Source organism: Coenobita brevimanus, chromosome 85 (assembly GCF_032717465.1).
Source record: "Coenobita brevimanus isolate Jiangsu-jjx chromosome 85, ASM3271746v2, whole genome shotgun sequence".
Classification (NCBI taxonomy): Eukaryota; Metazoa; Arthropoda; class Malacostraca; order Decapoda; family Coenobitidae; genus Coenobita; species Coenobita brevimanus.
Genome location: NC_137038.1, coordinates 16,645,775 through 16,664,558, shown reverse-complemented (window position 1 = coordinate 16,664,558; position 18,784 = coordinate 16,645,775). Strand labels below are relative to the sequence as shown.

General features: G+C 45.7%; 1 protein-coding gene and 1 pseudogene across 6 annotated transcripts in view; both read left to right on the top strand.

Moving 5' to 3' along the window:
* Positions 1 to 18,784, top strand: part of Nmnat (nicotinamide mononucleotide adenylyltransferase) — a 534,591-nt gene that overhangs the window by 91,379 nt on the left and 424,428 nt on the right. The window lies entirely within an intron of this gene.
* LOC145410520 (5S ribosomal RNA) lies at positions 6,345 to 6,463 on the top strand (annotated as a pseudogene).

Genomic DNA, 18,784 nt, shown 5'->3' with positions numbered 1-18,784 from the left:
TCTGCATTGTATTGCAATACTGTCAGCAAGTGTATACTTGGTGTATTTCTGCCCTTCCTGTATTGCCATTTCTCCTTTGGCTGCAAAAATTTAGAGGTGCCAGGCTGCTTTCATCCATTACCACTGCTACCCGAAGAACCACTCTTGCTTGCCATCTTGAAACAGGTCAGTCGTGATGAAAATACAAAGAAAATACATACAACTGAATTACAGAGAAATGCACGTCCACATGTGGAAGGTACAGGCTGAAAGTGCGGCACTTGGCTGTAGAGGGCTGGCTGCTGGAAGGACAGTCACAAGATGGCCGCTGACAACAAAGCATCGCGTTGCACATGGCTTGTTGTTGATGGTACCTACTCTCATCTGGGAGCTCTTGTCCTTAAACAACATAACTAGTTTTTTTCTCAGTCTCTATTGTTCATTTCTATGTTGCTCCTTATATTCATAATTACCGTACTTCTCTTTGTTTCAGTATTCTGCCTACTGTATTTACTACCACATGTAATTCATTTTGTTTCAGTATTTCTACTATTGATTCTCTTCCTTTAATTTCTCTTGTTATATCTTCGAGTTATTAAAGTATTGATTAGTTAATAATAAGTATATTTATAGAATGATGGGGAATTGTCCTGACGGAAAATCGTCCATGTTTTGACGGGGAATTATCTGATGGTCGAATTAACTGGACGGTGAATTGTCTTGGAACTATATCATCGTATGCTTCATATCTAACTATCTATCTATTGCCAGACACCTCAATCCCGTTTGGGGTGGCCACAAACAAATCGCCTCCTCGTCATCCTGTCCCCCGCCATTTCACTGCCCTGTTCCCAACTCACACCCCCCTCTCTCATATACCTCTCCACCCCATCCCTCTCGGCCTCCCCCTCCCTCTTCCCCCCTCCACCTCACTCACATACACTCTCTTCGTCAGTTTTTCACCCTCCATCCTCTCCACATGGCCAAACCACCTCAGTGTGTTCCTCGTAACACTTCCTATCACATCCACATCCACACCACAACGCTCCTTTATATCCTCATTCGTCAGCCTCTCTCTCCATGTGACTCCACAGGCTCCTCTTAAATAACTCATTTCTACTGCTCTCACTCTTGACTTGTGTCCTTCCAACAACGTCCAAGCTTCACTTCCATACGTTAGAATTGGTATCACAATACTGTCATGTAGTAACTTTTTCACTTCCATGCTCACTTCCCTGTTTCTTATCACTGCTTTCAAAGAACCAGCAACCCTTCTTCCCTGCTGTACCCTTTCAAGCACTTCACCCTCCAAACCTCCATCCTTACTCATCACACTACCCAAGTACTTAAACGTACTCACATTTTCCAATTCCTCACCATCCAACCTCGCTGTACATTCACTGACTTCACCTCTCTCAAAGACCATCACTTTACTCTTCCCTATATTCACCTTTAGATTCCGTTTCTTACACACTCTCCCAAACTCATCCACCAAGCCTTGCAGCTCCCCTTCGTCTTCACTCAACAACACAGTATCATCTGCAAACAACAGTATAGGGAGTTTCCAAACACTGTCCTCTCTCACCAGGGCCACTCCAACATCCACTATCCTACCTTGTACCTCTTTTATTACCCCATCCATGAACAGATTGAACAACCATGGAGACATGACACATCCCTGTTTCAACCCAACCTCCAAAGAGAAAAATTCACTCAGTTCACCATCCACATGCACTGCAGCCTTAGCACCATCATACATACTCTTCACAGCATTCAACAACTTTCCATCTACTCCATATATTCTTAATACTTTCCACAGTCCTTGTCTATCCACCCTGTCATATGCTTTCTCCAAATCCATGAAAGCCGCATACAACTTCTTTCCCTTCTCAAGAAAATTTTCCACTAAAGATCTAAGAATGAATATCAGATCTACACAGCCTCTTCCCTTCCTAAAGCCTCCCTGTTCTTCTCCAACTAATTCCTCTGTTCTTTCTCTAACTCTGTCAATAAGTATCCTACCATACACTTTTCCTATTATACTAAGAAGACAAATGCCCCTGTGATTACCACACTTCTTTTTCCCCTTTTCCTTTGTACAAGGGAATAATTATACCTGACTTCCAATCCTCCGGGACTCTGTCTTCCTCCCAGGCCAATCTACACATCTTCCACATCCATTCAACTACTATCTCTCCCCCATGCTTCAGCATTTCACCACACGCTCCATCAATTCCTGGGGCTTTCCTCAATTTCACTTTCTTCATTGCTTCCACAACTTCTATCCTACTGATTTCTTCCTGTCTTCTCACCTCCCTCCTTCTCCCAGCCATTCCCCAGCCACTTATACTCACATTACTTCCATCCTGTATGTTCAACAATTCCTTAAAGTGTTCTCTCCATCTACTCACTTTTTCTCCTTTCTCCACTAGTAATCTACCATTTTTATCTTTCACTCCCCTACTAACCTCACTTCCACCCATTCTTACTCTCTTCACCTCTTTCCAGAATTATTTTCTTACAGTCCCTCCACTTTACACTCAAATTCCTTCCAAATTCCTCATCCACTCTCTTCTTACTCTCTCTTACTAATCTTTTCACCTCTCTTTTCTACATATAACTCTCTCTTCCGCCTCTCAACTTCTTCCATGCCCCTATTTCGCATCCATTCATTGTATGCTTTCTTTTGTGCCACAGCCTGTGTCACCTCTTCAGTCCAACACGCTGTTCCTTGCACCCCCCTCCGTCTTCTCTTCCTCCCACACACCACATCACTTGCTGCACATATTTCTTCTGTAAATATCCTGCACACACCTTCCACGTCCCCCATCTGCTCCAATTCATATTTGCCCAGTCGTTCCTCCACTTCTCTCGTATACTCTGCCTTTTTCTCATCCTCTTGTAACCTTTCCACTCTCCTTGCAACTACTCCTTCCTCTCGTCTTTCCCTTCTTCTATTCCCCCATCTTACTTGTATCCTAATTCTGGCCACCACCAAGTAGTGGTCAGAAAGTCCACTCCCCCAACCTCTATAAGCTCTTGCATCCATTACACATCTTCGCATCCTTTCATCCACACACACATAATCAGTCATTGCCTTCCTTTCATTCAGTTCACCACCCACCCTTCTCATCACTCGCCATGTATACCTGTGGATCATTTTGTGCCTGAAGAGGGTATTGGCTATCACCAACCCCCTCCCAGCACAAATGTCCACTAACGCACTGCCATTCTCATCTATCTCAGCAGGCACACCCCACTCACCAACTATTCCATCCACCTTCACATTCCCTACTTTACCATTCATATCACTGATCAAAAACACTCTCTTATTCCTTCCAAACTTTTCCGTGCACACTTCCACATTTGTCCAGAACTCTTCTCTCACTCTTCTAGCACGATCTTGCGTTGGCGCATACACACACACAATCGCCCACATTTGTATTCCAACTTTCAACTTTACCCACACAATCCTTGACCCAACTGATCCATACTGTCTTATGCTCTTCTTCCATCTTTTACTCAGAACTATACATACTCCTTCCTTTGCCCTCTCATTCTCACCTACTCCTGCACATATACCCCATCCATACTCCCATTCTCTCACACTTTCTCCACTCCATTTTGTTTCAGTCATTCCACATACATCCACTTTTGCACCCTCAAGCACCTGGACAATCTCTCTCTCTTTCACCTCATCATTCGCTCCTCATACATTCCACTTAGGCATTACCAAGTCCTTTGTCCGGTCCTGGGTCGTCATCGTTTGGTCAGTTCTTGTCCGAGGCTTCTTGTTTGTTTTTTTAGTTAGTTGTTTTCCAGGGAGGGGCACTTACCCTCCGACATATGCTGTATGAATAAATGATGTTGATTTTCATTCTCTTCTTGACATGTCACATACGATTTTAGGTTAGCCTCTTACTTCTTATAATTTTCCTTCACTTCTAGCATTTTGGTTCGCATTAAAAATATTATCTTTGCTTGTTTTGGTTGGAGTCTGGCCCTGAGAGCATGTCACATACGATATTAGGTTAGGCTCATACTTTTTCTTATAATTTTCCTGCACTTCTAGCATTTTGGTTTGCATCAAAAATATTATCTTTGCTTGTTTTGATTGAAGTATGGCCCTGAGACCACATGTCACATACGATATTAGAGCCATGATTTCGCGAGAAATAAGTCAAATATTCTGATTGACTGACCAGCTCAGCTGGTTTGATCTTCGGCGATTGATTGCCTATACATCAAACTATCAGCTGATCACTCTCCCACCTCCCGCTTGCTTACCGACAACAACAAATATGGCAACATAAATAATTAATAAACAATGTATACCTGTATATGGAAAGCATAGAAGCAACTGCATGACTCAGTATTTACTACTCAGTATATGTAATGACATTACAAACGTTTTTGTCATCGTAACACCAGCCACACTACATTCACAAGCTGACACTATTATCGAAATGTTGAGCTTGTTAATCTTCGAACTTGTCCGCCTTCACCACATAGATATTGAGTACTTTAATTTTGTGAAGAAATTTGCACGTTTAGCTAATTGATAACCACTATATAATTCTTATTTACTTAGCCATGGTTAAATATGAGAAAAGGTGGGAAGCATGTGGAGAAGTACTGAGAATCAGCTGAGCGGTGTTTACTTTTGCGATCCAACAGCAGCAGGTTGGAAGGGGGCAACACTGCTCCCAACCATTGTTGAGGCAATGTCAACCTGAAGGGTCCCGGTTGGAATTTGATGACGTCACAGTGTCGGATTTTGTCCTCGCCTGGACAAGAAAATGGTCCCTATATCAACATTATGACATAGCAAGTCAACAGAAGTAAACTTTGGTTGACTTGTAATTCTTGTGAAATCATGGCATAGGTTAGTTTCATACTTTTTCTTATAATTTTCCTTCACTTCTAGCATTATCAAAAATATTATCTTTGCTTGTTTTGGTTTGAGTCTGGCCCTGAAAGCATCGAACTACGCGACTTTGCACCGAAAAGTAAGGTTGGCAGACCACTCCAAAATGCATCAAAATTTGATTCATCGAATTCTAAACTGTCGAAATTTGAGATTTCACTGTATATATATATACACACACTAATCCCTCCATTATTCAATGTAAGAGCCACAGGCATGTCCGGAAAGTGGGCCTCTGCTGGACTGGTACTTAAGGACCCTAACCCAGCCTAACTTTGAAAGCCACCTAAATAACTCCCTACCAGACATGCATAGTACTTATTTAAACCTATTTAAGACCCTATTCACACCAATAATGGACATAAAGCATGAAATAAATGAAAAGGAACCAGAGAATGAGGAATTAGAAGTAAGTATGGAAAATACTTAGGCCTAGCAGTGTCAAGGGTACTGTACTTACAGCACGTCTGTGGCCGCCTCCTCTACCTCTCTAAGGCTCTGGTAGTTGTGAAAATGCTCTTGATGCACGTACTAATCCAGTGTTGTGCTACACTTAATTCTTTGCACTGTGAGTTATAATTGTTTAACACTGAACCATGCCAGTTTCAACCTCCACTTTACACTCCACACTCAATCCACACTTAATTCTTTGCACTTTAAATTATAATTTCTTAACTCTGCACAACACAGTAAAATCCCCTGTGGTCTAGTGGCGATGTATTGTGGTTTACTCACTGTTTATTCATAAAAAAAGAGCACGTGCGTCATCGATTACGATATACGTCTTCCCTGAACGAAGGTTAGGCAGTAATTGGGGACAGGGTTTCTAGATCTGAACTCGGCCACATTACAAAACTCCTCAATTTTCATTACCAAATTTCACTTTTCATTACCAAATTCTTAAAGAAAGCATTTATTCTTCACAAATTATATATACAAGTGGAAATACATATAATCACTCTTCATATAATTAACAGCATGTTGATTATGTTTGTGCTATGTAGGCTAGCAGACTAATCAGAGAGAGCAGACAATCCACCATCTCCATCCCGTGTATCCTCATACATGTGAAAAATCCGTTTGTTAATGCATTATTCTGATTCATTACCAAACGAATTTTTCATTACCATATTGGCCCACATTTGGTAATGAAAAATACCAAATGGCAACCCTGACAGGGGAGAGGGGAGGGGGGAAGAAGGAAATGGTGAAGGGGCTGTGGTGTAAACAGCTGTTCTGCGCTGCTTGGCAATTTCAAATTACGGGAGAGAAAAAAATCGTTTTGGGGGGGTATTTTTTTTCTTTTTTGGCAATTTTTGGGTTCTCAAGGTCAAGGCCCACAATGTCTGGTAAATGGGGTGTCCGGAAAGTGGACGCCCAGATAGTATAGGGATTGCTATATACTGTATATATATATATATATATATATATATATATATATAATTATATATCCACGTTGAGTACACCGCTTCCCGTCCGATCAGCGAAGTTAAGCAACGTTGGGTCTGGTTAGTACTTGGATGGGTGACCGCCTGGGAACACCAGATGCTGTTGGCATCCCTACGTGTCAAGTGGGGTTGGTGGAGGATTAGTGCCCCTCCCTGTAAAACAATTAACTCTAAGCCCTTGGCCACCCCGTTTGGGATACATGGCGTCTGGCAATGAATGAATGAAAAATATATATATATACAATAATCCCTCCACTATCCGACTTAATAGAGCCAAAGGCATGTCCGGAAAGTTGTCCTGTCCTGATAGTGGGCACCAACCTCCTGGACTTGTACTTATGGACCCTAACTCAGAAAAACACCTATACAAATCCCTCTGGACATGCATAGCACCTATTTAAGACCCAAATCACACCAATAAGGGACATAAAAGACTGAAATAAATGCAAAAGAACCATAAAATTAGGTTTTAGAGGTGAGTTTATACAATATTAAACATTCTGGGTACTTACAACAAGTCCCTTGCTCCTGGACTGGTACTTAAGGACCCTAACTCAGAGAAATACCTCCCTACTGCACATGCATAGCACCTAATACCCTATTCACACCAATAAGGGACATAAAAGAGTGAAATGAGGTGTTAGAGGTAAGTACAGTATGAAAAATACAGTACAATATGAAACATTCTGGGTACTTACAGTAAGTCCCTGGCCATCTCGATGAATAACCGCCTCCTCTCAGACTCTGACAATAAGAAAGATTTCCTGAAGCACTTGCAGTACACTGTTCATGATGTCTTGCACAGAACTTAGTCATTTGCACTCAGAATTCCATTCTCTTCACAGTGCGCACTCATGTCTTACTTGTGCTCCATTGTACCTTAATGAAATAAGAGTTGCTTTCTGCACTTTAAGTCTTTCCACTCTTGAAACCATTTTCTAAACAAAACACACTCAAGTTAATTTTTGTTACATTTACAGTCCATTATATCTTTGTCTTTTCACTCAGAACTCAAATTCCTTAACACTATGCACTGTTTTTTTCACTGCACAACACTGTATATTCCCGTGTGGTCTAGTGGAGAAGTTCTTGGCGTCTAATCACTGTCAAAGTCTGAGAGTAGCACATGCAGGTGACCTAGGGGTGCGTCGCTGGGTTGTGGTGATGGCGTACCCACTGCAGACGACTCTGAAGATAGGCGCAAACTCACGTCGAGCGGTGACTCCACCGTGGCTGATGTGTTGGGCTGTGACTTGGAGCATGAGGGCCTGTCTTGGGGAGGCAACAGAGTGGAGCCAGGTCTGGGCACAGCGGGGATCACGGGCCTGAAAAAAACTGTCAGTCGTTGATTGACGCAAGGAACGACTATTCTGACGATTAATGATGCGCTGCCTGAGAGCACGCACTTCCTCCACAAGTCCCAAGGGCCCCATCTCCCTGTCGCAGTCCGGGTGTTCCAGGTAGTCCAGAAAGAACTCTAGGTGTTCCCGGAGTGTGCTTAGCTTGAGGATGGCTGGAGTAGTGTCATGCTGAGAGGAGTCCGCATCATCGTCTCCATCCTCGTCAGAATCTTCAAGCTGGGCACTGACACCTGCAACTGAAGATGCAATCTTGATATCAGACAGGGTCTGATACCCAGGATCACCCTTGTCGTCATCCAACCACTCACGCACTTCGTCCACATGAACATCGTCCCCATGCGCACGTAGACGTGCATGGAAGTCATCCATGTCGAAGCCTAGGAAATTGTGCTCAACATCTGTTCTGAGAAGCAGACGAGACCAACCATTTTCTAGAGTCTTGACAGGGACTTCCTTCCATGCACTGGCCCAGTTGTAAATGGCAGACTTAATGTTGTAGTGGCAAAGGTTTTCCAAAGTCCGCTGGTCTCACGTGTCCAGTCCCTCCCTGCGTTCATCCTTGTTCTCGAGAACAACCATCACCTCGTCCAGGAACTTCCATCAGTATAGGCGCTTCGTTGCCATGATCATTCCTTGGTCCATTGGTTGGATGAGAGCAGTAGTATTAGGTGGGAGAAACATGCACCTAATGCGCCCATTCTCAGCCACCAAGTCCTTGTCGCACGGGTGGGCAGGTGCATTGTTGAGGAGAAGGAGGGCCTTGACTTGGTCGCATGGGATTCCCAGTTTCTCCGTCTGGTAATGTACGACCTCCTTGACGAAATGGCGGTGGAACCAGTGTTTGAAGATGTGGGCTGTGAACCATGCCTTCAAGGAATGGTACCAGACGACAGGAAGGACATCTATCACCCCACGAAGACACCGAGGCTGCTTTACACGGTCAACAATGACGGGCTTAAGCCGGTGCATGCCGTTAGCATTAGCACCACACAAAGCAGATATCCTTTGCTTGAAGAGCTTTCGGCCAGGTACACGCTTCTCCCTCTCCTCAGCTAGAGTGATCATAGGCAAAGAACGATAGAATAAACCAGTTTCGTCAGCGTTGTAGACTTGATTGAGAGTGAGGCCCTCCCTGTCAATCAAGCCCTTCACCTTGTGCCGAAACTCCTCTACTTCATCCTCGTTAGCGTCCAAAGCTTCGCCATGAGATTTACGGTTGGTAAGGCCATGTCGTAACTTGAACGCGGAGCCAACCCTTGGATGCCTTGAAGTCTAGGGCATCGTGAAGCTTTGCGAATTTCTCAGCAGCAGCCTTCAGCTCCGTGCCACGCATCATCACACCAGCAGCACGTTGCTGTCGATACCAAATCAATATGGAGCGGTCGACTTCAGCAAACTTGGGAGTATACATCATCTTCCTCTCCACATTGCATTTGCATTTGCTTCTCGACGAGAAGTCAGCCGTGTACTGCATGAGTTTGTCTCGGGATCTCTTAATATCAAACAAAGTAGATCGGGCCAGGTTGAACTCACGAAGGATGCGTGATGAAGACCATCCCGCATCCACTTTCTCCAGTATCTCCCTCTTGTTCTCCAGAGTCAAAACCACTCTCTTCCTCTTCTCAGGTGGCGGGGCCATCATCACACACACGAAGAAGAGGCACGAGAGCAGAAGGAGAGGCTGCAGCAGGTAAGGCACCACCACAAAAGCGAGGACATGGGCAGCCATGACGACGAGTGTGCACTCATGACAAGAGACGGGCGGTAAGTGGGGAGGATGCAGGGGCGCTCTAGCGGACTTCGGAGGAATGACGCACCAAAACAAAGCTGTCCTGCGCCGCGCGCGCAAAGTTCAAATTACGGGCGGGAAAATGTCGGATTTTTTTTCTGAATTTTTTGCTGTTTTTGGACTATTTTGGGAATATTGGATCCCGGGACAATAATGTCCGGTAAGTGGGGATGTCCGGAAAGTGGGCGTCCGGATAGTACGGGGATTACTGTATATATACAGAATATATATATATACAGTAATCACTCCAATATCCGGATCAATAGAGCCATCGGTAGGTTCGGATATTGGTTTTGTCCGGATATTGGGCCCCAGCTTATGGACTTGTACTTACGGACCCTAACACAGAGAAACACCTATACAACTCCCTCCGGACATGCGTAGCACCTATTTAACACCCAAATCACACCAATAAGGCACATAAATGACTGAAATAAATGCAATAGACACATAAAATGTGGGTTTAGAAGTATGTTCATACATTAATAAACATTCTGGTACTTATGGACTCTAACCGAACCTAACCTAACCGAACCTAACCGAACTCTGAAAAACACATTCCTACTGCACATGCATGAGGTAAGTTTAGTATGGAAAGAAGTACAGTATGACACTTTCTGGTAAGTATAGTATGGGAAAAAATACAATATGAAACATTCTGGTAAATATAGTATGGAAAATAGTACAACATGAAACATTTTGGCTACTTACAGCAAGTCCCTGGCCACCTCGATGAATAACCGCCTCCTCTCGGACTCTGACAGTAAGAACGATTTCCTGAAGCACTTGCACTACACTCTTCCTGAAGTCTTGCACTGAACTTAGTCACTAACACACAGAAGTCCGTTCTTTTCACAGTGTTCACTTTAGTCCAAATAATGTTCCATTAAATTTAAGTGTTGCACATTAACTTTTCCCAAGTTTTTTAAGTTTCCAAAGCCAAAACAAAGAAGGTTAGTTACGTTAAATTTCTTTTCTACTTAGTCTTTTCTCCCAACTTGAAAACCTTAACACAACACACCGTTTTTTTCACTGCACAACACTCAAAATTCCCGTGTGGTCTAGTGGAGAAGTTCTTGCTGTTTATTCACTGTCAGAGCCCGAGAGTATCACTGGCAGGCGTCCAAGGGGTGCATCGGTGGGTAGTGGTGATGGCGTACCGACTACAGAAGACTCTGAAGACAGCCGCAAACTCACGTCGAGCGGTGACTCCACTGTAGCTGATGTGCTGGGCTGTGGCTCGGAGCATGAGGGCCTGTCTTGGGGAGGCAACGGAGTGGAACCAGGGCTTGGCACAGCGGGGGTCACGGGCCTGAAAAAACTGTCAATTGTTGACTGACGCAAGGACCGACGATTCTGGCGATTGATGATGCGCTGCCGGAAAGCACGCACTTCCTCCACGAGTCCCAAGGGCCCCATCTCCCTGTCGCAGTCCGGGTGTTCCAGGTAGTCTAGGACGAACTCTAGATGTTCCCGGAGTGCGCTCAGCTTGGGGATGGCTGGAGTAGTGTCCTGCTGGGCGGAGTCTGCATCATCATCGCCTTCGTCGTCGGAATCTTCAAGTTCGGGACTGACACCAGCAACCGAAGACGCGATCTCGATATCAGACAACGTCTGATACCCAGGATCGCCCTCGTCGTCGTCCAACCACTCACGAACATCGTCCACATCAAAATCGTCGCCGTGCGTACGTAGCCATGCATGGAAGTCATCCACGTCAAACCCTAGGAAATCGTACTCCACATCTGTTCCGAGAAGCAGACGAGACCAACCATTTTCAAGAGTTTTCACAGGGACTTCCTTCCATGCACTAGCCCAGTTGTACAGCGCAGACTTGATGTTGTAGCGGCGAAGGTTTTCCAAAGTCCGCTTGCCTCGAGTGTCACGTCCTTCCCTGCGCTCGTCCTCGTCCTCGAGAACCACCATCACCTCGTCCAGGAACTTCCGACGGTACAGGCGCTTTGTTGCCACGATCACTGCTTGGTCCATTGGTTGAATGAGAGCAGTCGTATTAGGTGGCAGAAACATGCACCTAATACGGCCATTCTCAGCAACCAAGTCCTTGTCGCACGGGTGGGCAGGTGCATTGTCGAGGAGAAGGAGAGCCTTTACCTGGTCGCGAGGAATTCCCAGTGTCTTCGTCTGGTAATGTATGACCTCCTTGACGAAGTGATGGTGAAACCAGTCTTTGAAAATCACAGCTGTGAACCATGCTTTCAAAGAATGGTACCATACGACAGGAAGGACATCCATCACCCCACGAAGGCACCGAGGCTGCTTTGCACAGCCAACAATAACGGGCTTAAGCCGGTGCATGCCGTTAGCATTGGCACAACACAAAGCAGATATCCGTTCCTTAGAAAGCTTGCGGCCAGGTACACGCTTCTCCGTCTCATCGGCGAGAGTGTTCGTTGGCACCGAGCGATAGAATAGGCCAGTTTCGTCAGCGTTATAGACTTGACCGAGAGTGAGGCCCTCCCTGTCGATCAAGCCTTTCACCTTGTGCCGAAACTCGTCCACTCCATCCTCGTTAGCGTCCAATGCTTCGCCATGTGCTTTACGGTTAGTAAGGCCATGTCGCAACTTGAACGCGAAGAGCCAACCCTCGGATGCCTTGAAGTCTAGGGCGTCGTGAAGCCTTGCAAACTTCTCAGCAGCAGCCTTCAGCTCCGTTCCACGTACCATCACACCAGCTGCACGTTGCTGTCGATACCAAATCAACGTGGAGCGGTCGATCTCTGCATACTTGGGAGTAAACATAACCTTCCTCTCCACGTTGCGTTTGCTTCTCGACGAGAAGTCAGCCGTGTACTGCATGAGCTTGTCTCGGGAACGCTTGATATCAAACAAAGTCGACCGGGCCAGGTTGAACTCGCGGAGAATGCGAGAGGAAGACCAACCCGCATCAACCTTCTCCAATATCTCCCGTTTCTTCTCCAGAGTCAACACCACTCTCTTCCTTTTCTCAGGAGGCGGGGCCATCATCACACACACTAAGAGTAGGGCAGAGAGCAGCAGGAGGCCTTGCAGCAAGTACGGCACCACCACAAAAGCGAGCACGTGGGCAGCCATGACGAAGAGCGTAGGTCTTGTCGCGGTGAGAGACAGGCGGGAAGTGGGGAGGATGCAGCGGCGCTCTATCGGACGTCGGAGGAATGACGAACCAAAACAATGCTCTCACGCGGCACGCGCGGCAAGTTCAAATTACGGACGGCAAAAAATCGATTTTTTTTCCAATTTTTTTGGATTTTCGGACCATTTTGGGAATGTTTGATCCCAGGACGATAAGGTTCGGTTAGTGGGGATGTTCGGTTATTGGGCGTCCGGATATTAGAGGGATTACTGTATATATATATATATGTACAGTACTAGGTTAATTACGTATGAGTCTGGGGGAAATAGCAGTCAGATAGATTATTTTCTGGTTAGGAGGGCCGATAGGAGGTTAGTGAGGGATGTTAAAGTTATAGGAAGTGAGGAGTGTGTGCAGCAGCACAAACTATTGATTTGTGATATGGTGCTTAAAGAACAAGTGATGAAAAAGAGGACTTATGTACCTAGGAGGAAAATATGGAAGCTGAAAAACCAAGTAGTAAGGGATGCCTTCTATAGCGAGTTGAGGAGAGTGGTGGCTGAACAGGGAGCTGTAGACAGAGGCGTTAATGAACAGTACAGAGCCCTCAAGAACAATTTCTTGAGAGTTACTGATGTAACATGCGGCTGGACAAGAGGACCACCAAGACATAAAGTAACTTGGTGGTGGGATGAGGGTGTAGAAGCTGCAATTAAGGAGAAAAGAAGGCTTTTCCGGGAATGGAAGAAGGGTGGTAGCAAAAAGGAATATTTGGCTGCCAAGCGTAGGGCTAGAAGAGAGGTATACAGGGCAAAGTCTGAGTCACAGAGCCAATTACTTGATAACCTAAATCATGGGGAAAGGAATAATATATTTAGGGTGGCAGGTCAGGTGAAGAGGGATATTCGGTATATCATAGGTGAGCAGTGTGTGAAGAATGATGAAGGAAGGGTAGTGGTGAACAGTGAGGATATTAAAGATGCATGGAGAGAGCATTATAACCGGTTGTTGAATGAGGAGTTTGACTGGGACAGGGAAGGTTTGGAGCCAGCAGATCCAGTGTCTGGCCCTTGGCCTTTGATTGATACTGCTACTGTGAGTGAGGCAATAGGCAGGACGAGGGTTGGCAAGGCAGCAGGTGGGTCTGGGTTGACTGCCGAAATGTTGAAGGCCTCAGGCAATATAGGGGTGAGTTTAGTCACTGACCTGATAAATAGGATTATTTATGAGTGTGTTGTCCCAGATGATTGGCTGAAGAGTGTAATTGTAAATGTGTATAAAGGAAAGGGTGATGCCATGGAAAGAGGAAATTATAGAGGTATAAAGCTTCTAGATCATATAATGAAGGTAATGGAGAGAGTTTTAGAAGGTATGATTAGAGAAAGAGTGAATATTGATGAGATGCAGTTTGGGTTTATGCCAGGTAGGGGGACCACTGATGCCATATTCATTGTTCGACAGCTTCAGGAAAAATATATTGGTAGGAGAAGGGATCTTTATTTTGTTTTTGTTGATTTGGAAAAGGCCTTTGACAGAGTCCCTAGAGAGGTGGTGAAGTGGGCAATGAGAAAGCTTAGCTTGGAGGAGTGGCTGGTTAGGGTGGTTATGACCATGTATGTGGGTGCTCACACCCAGGTGAGAGTGAATGGAGATTTGAGTGATGAGTTTTCCATGAATGTTGGTGTGCATCAGGGGTCAGTCTTGAGTCCCATGTTGTTTATCATGGTACTTGAAGCCCTTTCACGTGACTTTAGAAACAGACTCCCGTGGGAGTTGTTGTATGCTGATGATTTGTTGATTGCAGAGAATGAAAGGAAGGCAGAGGAAAGGTTTAGGAAGTGGAGAGATGGTATGGGGCAAAAGGGTTTAAGGGTAACAAAAGTGATGATATCTAGGATTGGTGGCGGTACTGTCAAAGACGAGGGAGAGTGGCCATGTGCAGTTTGCCACAAGGGCGTGGGAAGTAATTCCATCTTGTGCGGTGTGTGTGATAAATGGGTGCATAAGAGATGTAGTGGTATCAGAGGTAGACTGCGAGATAACGCTGATTTTATGTGTACGGCGTGCCGGGGTGAGCAGGTGGAGATTGTCAGACGTGAAAGGATTGAACTTGCAGGTGAATCTCTTGAGTGTGTGGAAGAGTTTTGTTATTTGGGAGACATGTTGTGTGCTGGAGGTGGGGCTGGAGCTAGCCCTGTGGCTAGGGTGAGAAGTGGTTGGAAGAAGTTCAGGGAGCTCTTGCCTCTCCTGACATTGAGAGGGCTCTCCCTACGTGCTAAGGGGTCTTTGTATGTAGCATGTGTTAGGAGTGTAATGCTGTATGGCAGTGAGACCTGGGCAGTGAGGGAGGAAGATATTCGCCAGCTCAGACGTACAGAAATGACAATGATTAGGTGGATGTGCAGTGCGTCCCTGCGTCCAAGGCCTGGAGGGGCTAGGTTTACAATGGAAGAGTTGAGAGGTAGGATGGGACTGGAGTGTATTGGTGTTGTGATGAGGAGAGGTAGATTGGGGTGGTTTGGACATGTGGAGAGGATGGGGGATGATAATTGGGTGAGGAAGGTGAGAAATTTTAATATTGGGGGTTGGGTTATGAGGGGTAGACCGAGAAAGACATGGGACGAGGTCATTAAGTGTGACCTTAGGGTTAAGGGACTGAACAGGGAGGCTGCAATGGATCGTGCAGCGTGGAGAGCCGCCATTACGTGACCAAGGCCGACACATGCAAGCATGTTGGAGCCTTTAAAAACGAAACGTATATTATATATATATATATATATATACTGTATATATATATATATATATATATATATATATATATATATACTGTATATATATATATATATATATATATATATATATATATATATACAGTAACCCCTCCAATATCCAGATCAATAGAGCCATCGGTAGGTTCGGATATTGGTTTCGTCTGGATATTGGGCCCCAGCTTATGGACTTGTACTTATGGACCCTAACTCAGAGAAACACCTATACAACTCCCTCCGGACATGCATAGCACCTATTTAACACCCAAATCACACCAATAAGGCACATAAATGACTGAAATAAATGCAAAAGAAACATAAAATGAGGGTTTAGAAGTATGTTCATACATTAATAAACATTCTGGTACTTATGGACTCTAACCGAACCTAACTCTGAAAAACACATTCCTACTGCACATGCATGAGGTAAGTATAGTATGGAAAGAAGTACAGTATGACACATTCTGGTAAGTATAGTATGGAAAAAAGTACAATATGAAACATTCTGGTAAGTATAGTATGGAAAATAGTACAACATGAAACATTCTGGCTACTTACAGCAAGTCTCTGGCCACCTCGATGAATAACCGCCTCCTCTCGGACTCTGACAGTAAGAACGATTTCCTGAAGCACTTGCACTACACTCTTCCTGAAGTCTTGCACTGAACTTAGTCACTAACACACAGAAGTCCGTTCTCTTCACAGTGTTCACTTTAGTCCAAATAATGTTCCATTTACTTTAAGTGTTGCACATTATCTTTTCCCAAGTTTTTTTAATTTTCCAAAGCCAAAACAAAGAAGGTTAGTTACGTTAAATTTCTTTTCTACTTAGTCTTTTCTCCCAACTTGAAAACCTTAACACAACACACCGTTTTTTTCACTGCACAACACTCAAAATTCCCGTGTGGTCTAGTGGAGAAGTTCTTGCTGTTTATTCACTGTCAGAGTCTGAGAGTATCACTGGCAGGCGACCAAGGGGTGCATCGGTGGGTCGTGGTGATGGCGTACCGACTACAGAAGACTCTGAAGATAGCTGCAAACTCACAGCGAGCGGTGACTCCACTGTAGCTGATGTGCTGGGCTGTGGCTCGGAGCATGAGGGCTTGTCTTGGGGAGGCAACGAAGTGGAACCTGGGCTTGGCGCAGCGGGGGTCACGGGCCTGAAAAAACTGTCAATTGTTGACTGACGCAAGGACCGACGATTCTGGCGATTGATGATGCACTGCCGGAAAGCACGCACTTCCTCCACGAGTCCCAAGGGCCCCATCTCCCTGTCGCAGTCCGGGTGTTCCAGGTAGTCTAGGACGAACTCTAGATGTTCCCGGAGTGCGCTCAGCTTGGGGATGGCTGGAGTAGTGTCCTGCTGAGAGGAGTCCGCATCATCATCGCCTTCGTCGTCGGAATCTTCAAGTTCGGGACTGACACCAGCAACCGAAGACGCGATCTCGATATCAGACAACGTCTGATACCCAGGATCGCCCTCGTCGTCGTCCAACCACTCACGGACATCGTCCACATTAACATCGTCGCCGTGCGTACGTAGCTGTGCATGGAAGTCATCCACTTCAAACCCTAGGATATCGTACTCCACATCTGTTCCGAGAAGCAGACGAGACCAACCATTTTCAAGAGTTTTCACAGGTTACTTCCTTCCATGCACTAGCCCAGTTGTACAGCGCAGACTTGATGTTGTAGCGGCGAAGGTTTTCCAAAGTCCGCTTGCCTCGAGTGTCACGTCCTTCCCTGCGCTCGTCCTCGTCCTCGAGAACAACCATCACCTCGTCCAGGAACTTCCGACGGTACAGGCGCTTTGTTGCCACGATCACTCCTTGGTCCATTGGTTGAATGAGAGCAGTCATATTAGGTGGCAGAAACATGCACCTAATACGGCCATTTTCAGCAACCAAGTCCTTGTCCCACGGGTGGGCAGGTGCATTGTCGAGGAGAAGGAGAGCCTTTACCTGGTCGCGAGGAATTCCCAGTGTCTTCGTCTGGTACTGGATGACCTCCTTGACGAAGTGACGGTGAAACCAGTCTTTGAAAATCACAGCTGTGAACCATGCTTTCAAAGAATGGTACCATACGACAGGAAGGACATCCATCACCCCACGAAGGCACCGAGGCTGCTTTGCACAGCCAACAATAACGGGCTTAAGCCGGTGCATGCCGTTAGCATTGGCACAACTCAAAGCAGATATCCGTTCCTTAGAAAGCTTGCGGCCAGGTACACGCTTCTCCGTCTCATCGGCTAGAGTGTTCGTTGGCACCGAGTGATAGAATAGGCCAGTTTCGTCAGCGTTATAGACTTGACCGAGAGTGAGGCCCTCCCTGTCGATCAAGCCTTTCACCTTGTGCCGAAACTCGTCCACTCCATCCTCGTTAGCGTCCAATGCTTCGCCATGTGCTTTACGGTTAGTAAGGCCATGTCGTAACTTGAACGCGAAGAGCCAACCCTCGGATGCCTTGAAGTCAAGGGCGTCGTGAAGCCTTGCAAACTTCTCAGCAGCAGCCTTCAGCTCCGTTCCACGTACCATCACACCAGCTGCACGTTGCTGTCGATACCAAATCAACGTGGAGCGGTCGATCTCTACATACTTGGGGGTAAACATAACCTTCCTCTCCACGTTGCGTTTGCTTCTCGACTAGAAGTCAGCCGTGTACTGCATGAGCTTGTCTCGGGAACGCTTGATATCGAACAAAGTCGACCGGGCCAGGTTGAACTCGCGGAGAATGCGTGAAGAAGACCAACCCGCTTCAGCCTTCTCCAATATCTCCCGTTTCTTCTCCAGAGTCAACACCACTCTCTTCCTTTTCTCAGGAGGCGGGGCCATCATCACACACACTAAGAGTAGGGCAGAGAGCAGCAGGAGGCCTTGCAGCAAGTACGGCACCACCACAAAAGCGAGCACGTGGGCAGCCATGGCGAACAGCGTAGGTCTAGTCGCGGTGAGAGACAGGCGGGAAGTGGGGAGGATGCAGCGGCGCTCTATCGGATGTCGGAGGAATGACGAACCAAAACAATGCTCTCACGCGGCGCGCGCAGCAAGTTCAAATTACGGACGGGGGAAAAAAAAATCTTTTTTTTTTTTTTTTATTTTTTTTTTTTTTTTTTTTTAAATAAAAATCCCAGGACGATAAGGTTCGGTTAGTGGGGATGTTTGGTTATTGGGCGTCCGGATATTAGAGTGATTACTGTATATATATTTGTTTACATTTGTATATATAAATATATGTACAGTATATAGGTAGAGTCCCAGAGGATTGGAATTCAGGTATAATCATTCCCTTGTACAAAGGAAAAGGGGAAAAAGAAGTGTGTGGTAATCATAGGGGCATCTGTCTTCTTAGTATAGGCTAATAGGAAAAGTGTATGGTAGGACACTTATTGACAGAGTTAGAGAAAGAACAGAGAAATTAGTTGGAGAAGAACAGGGAGGCT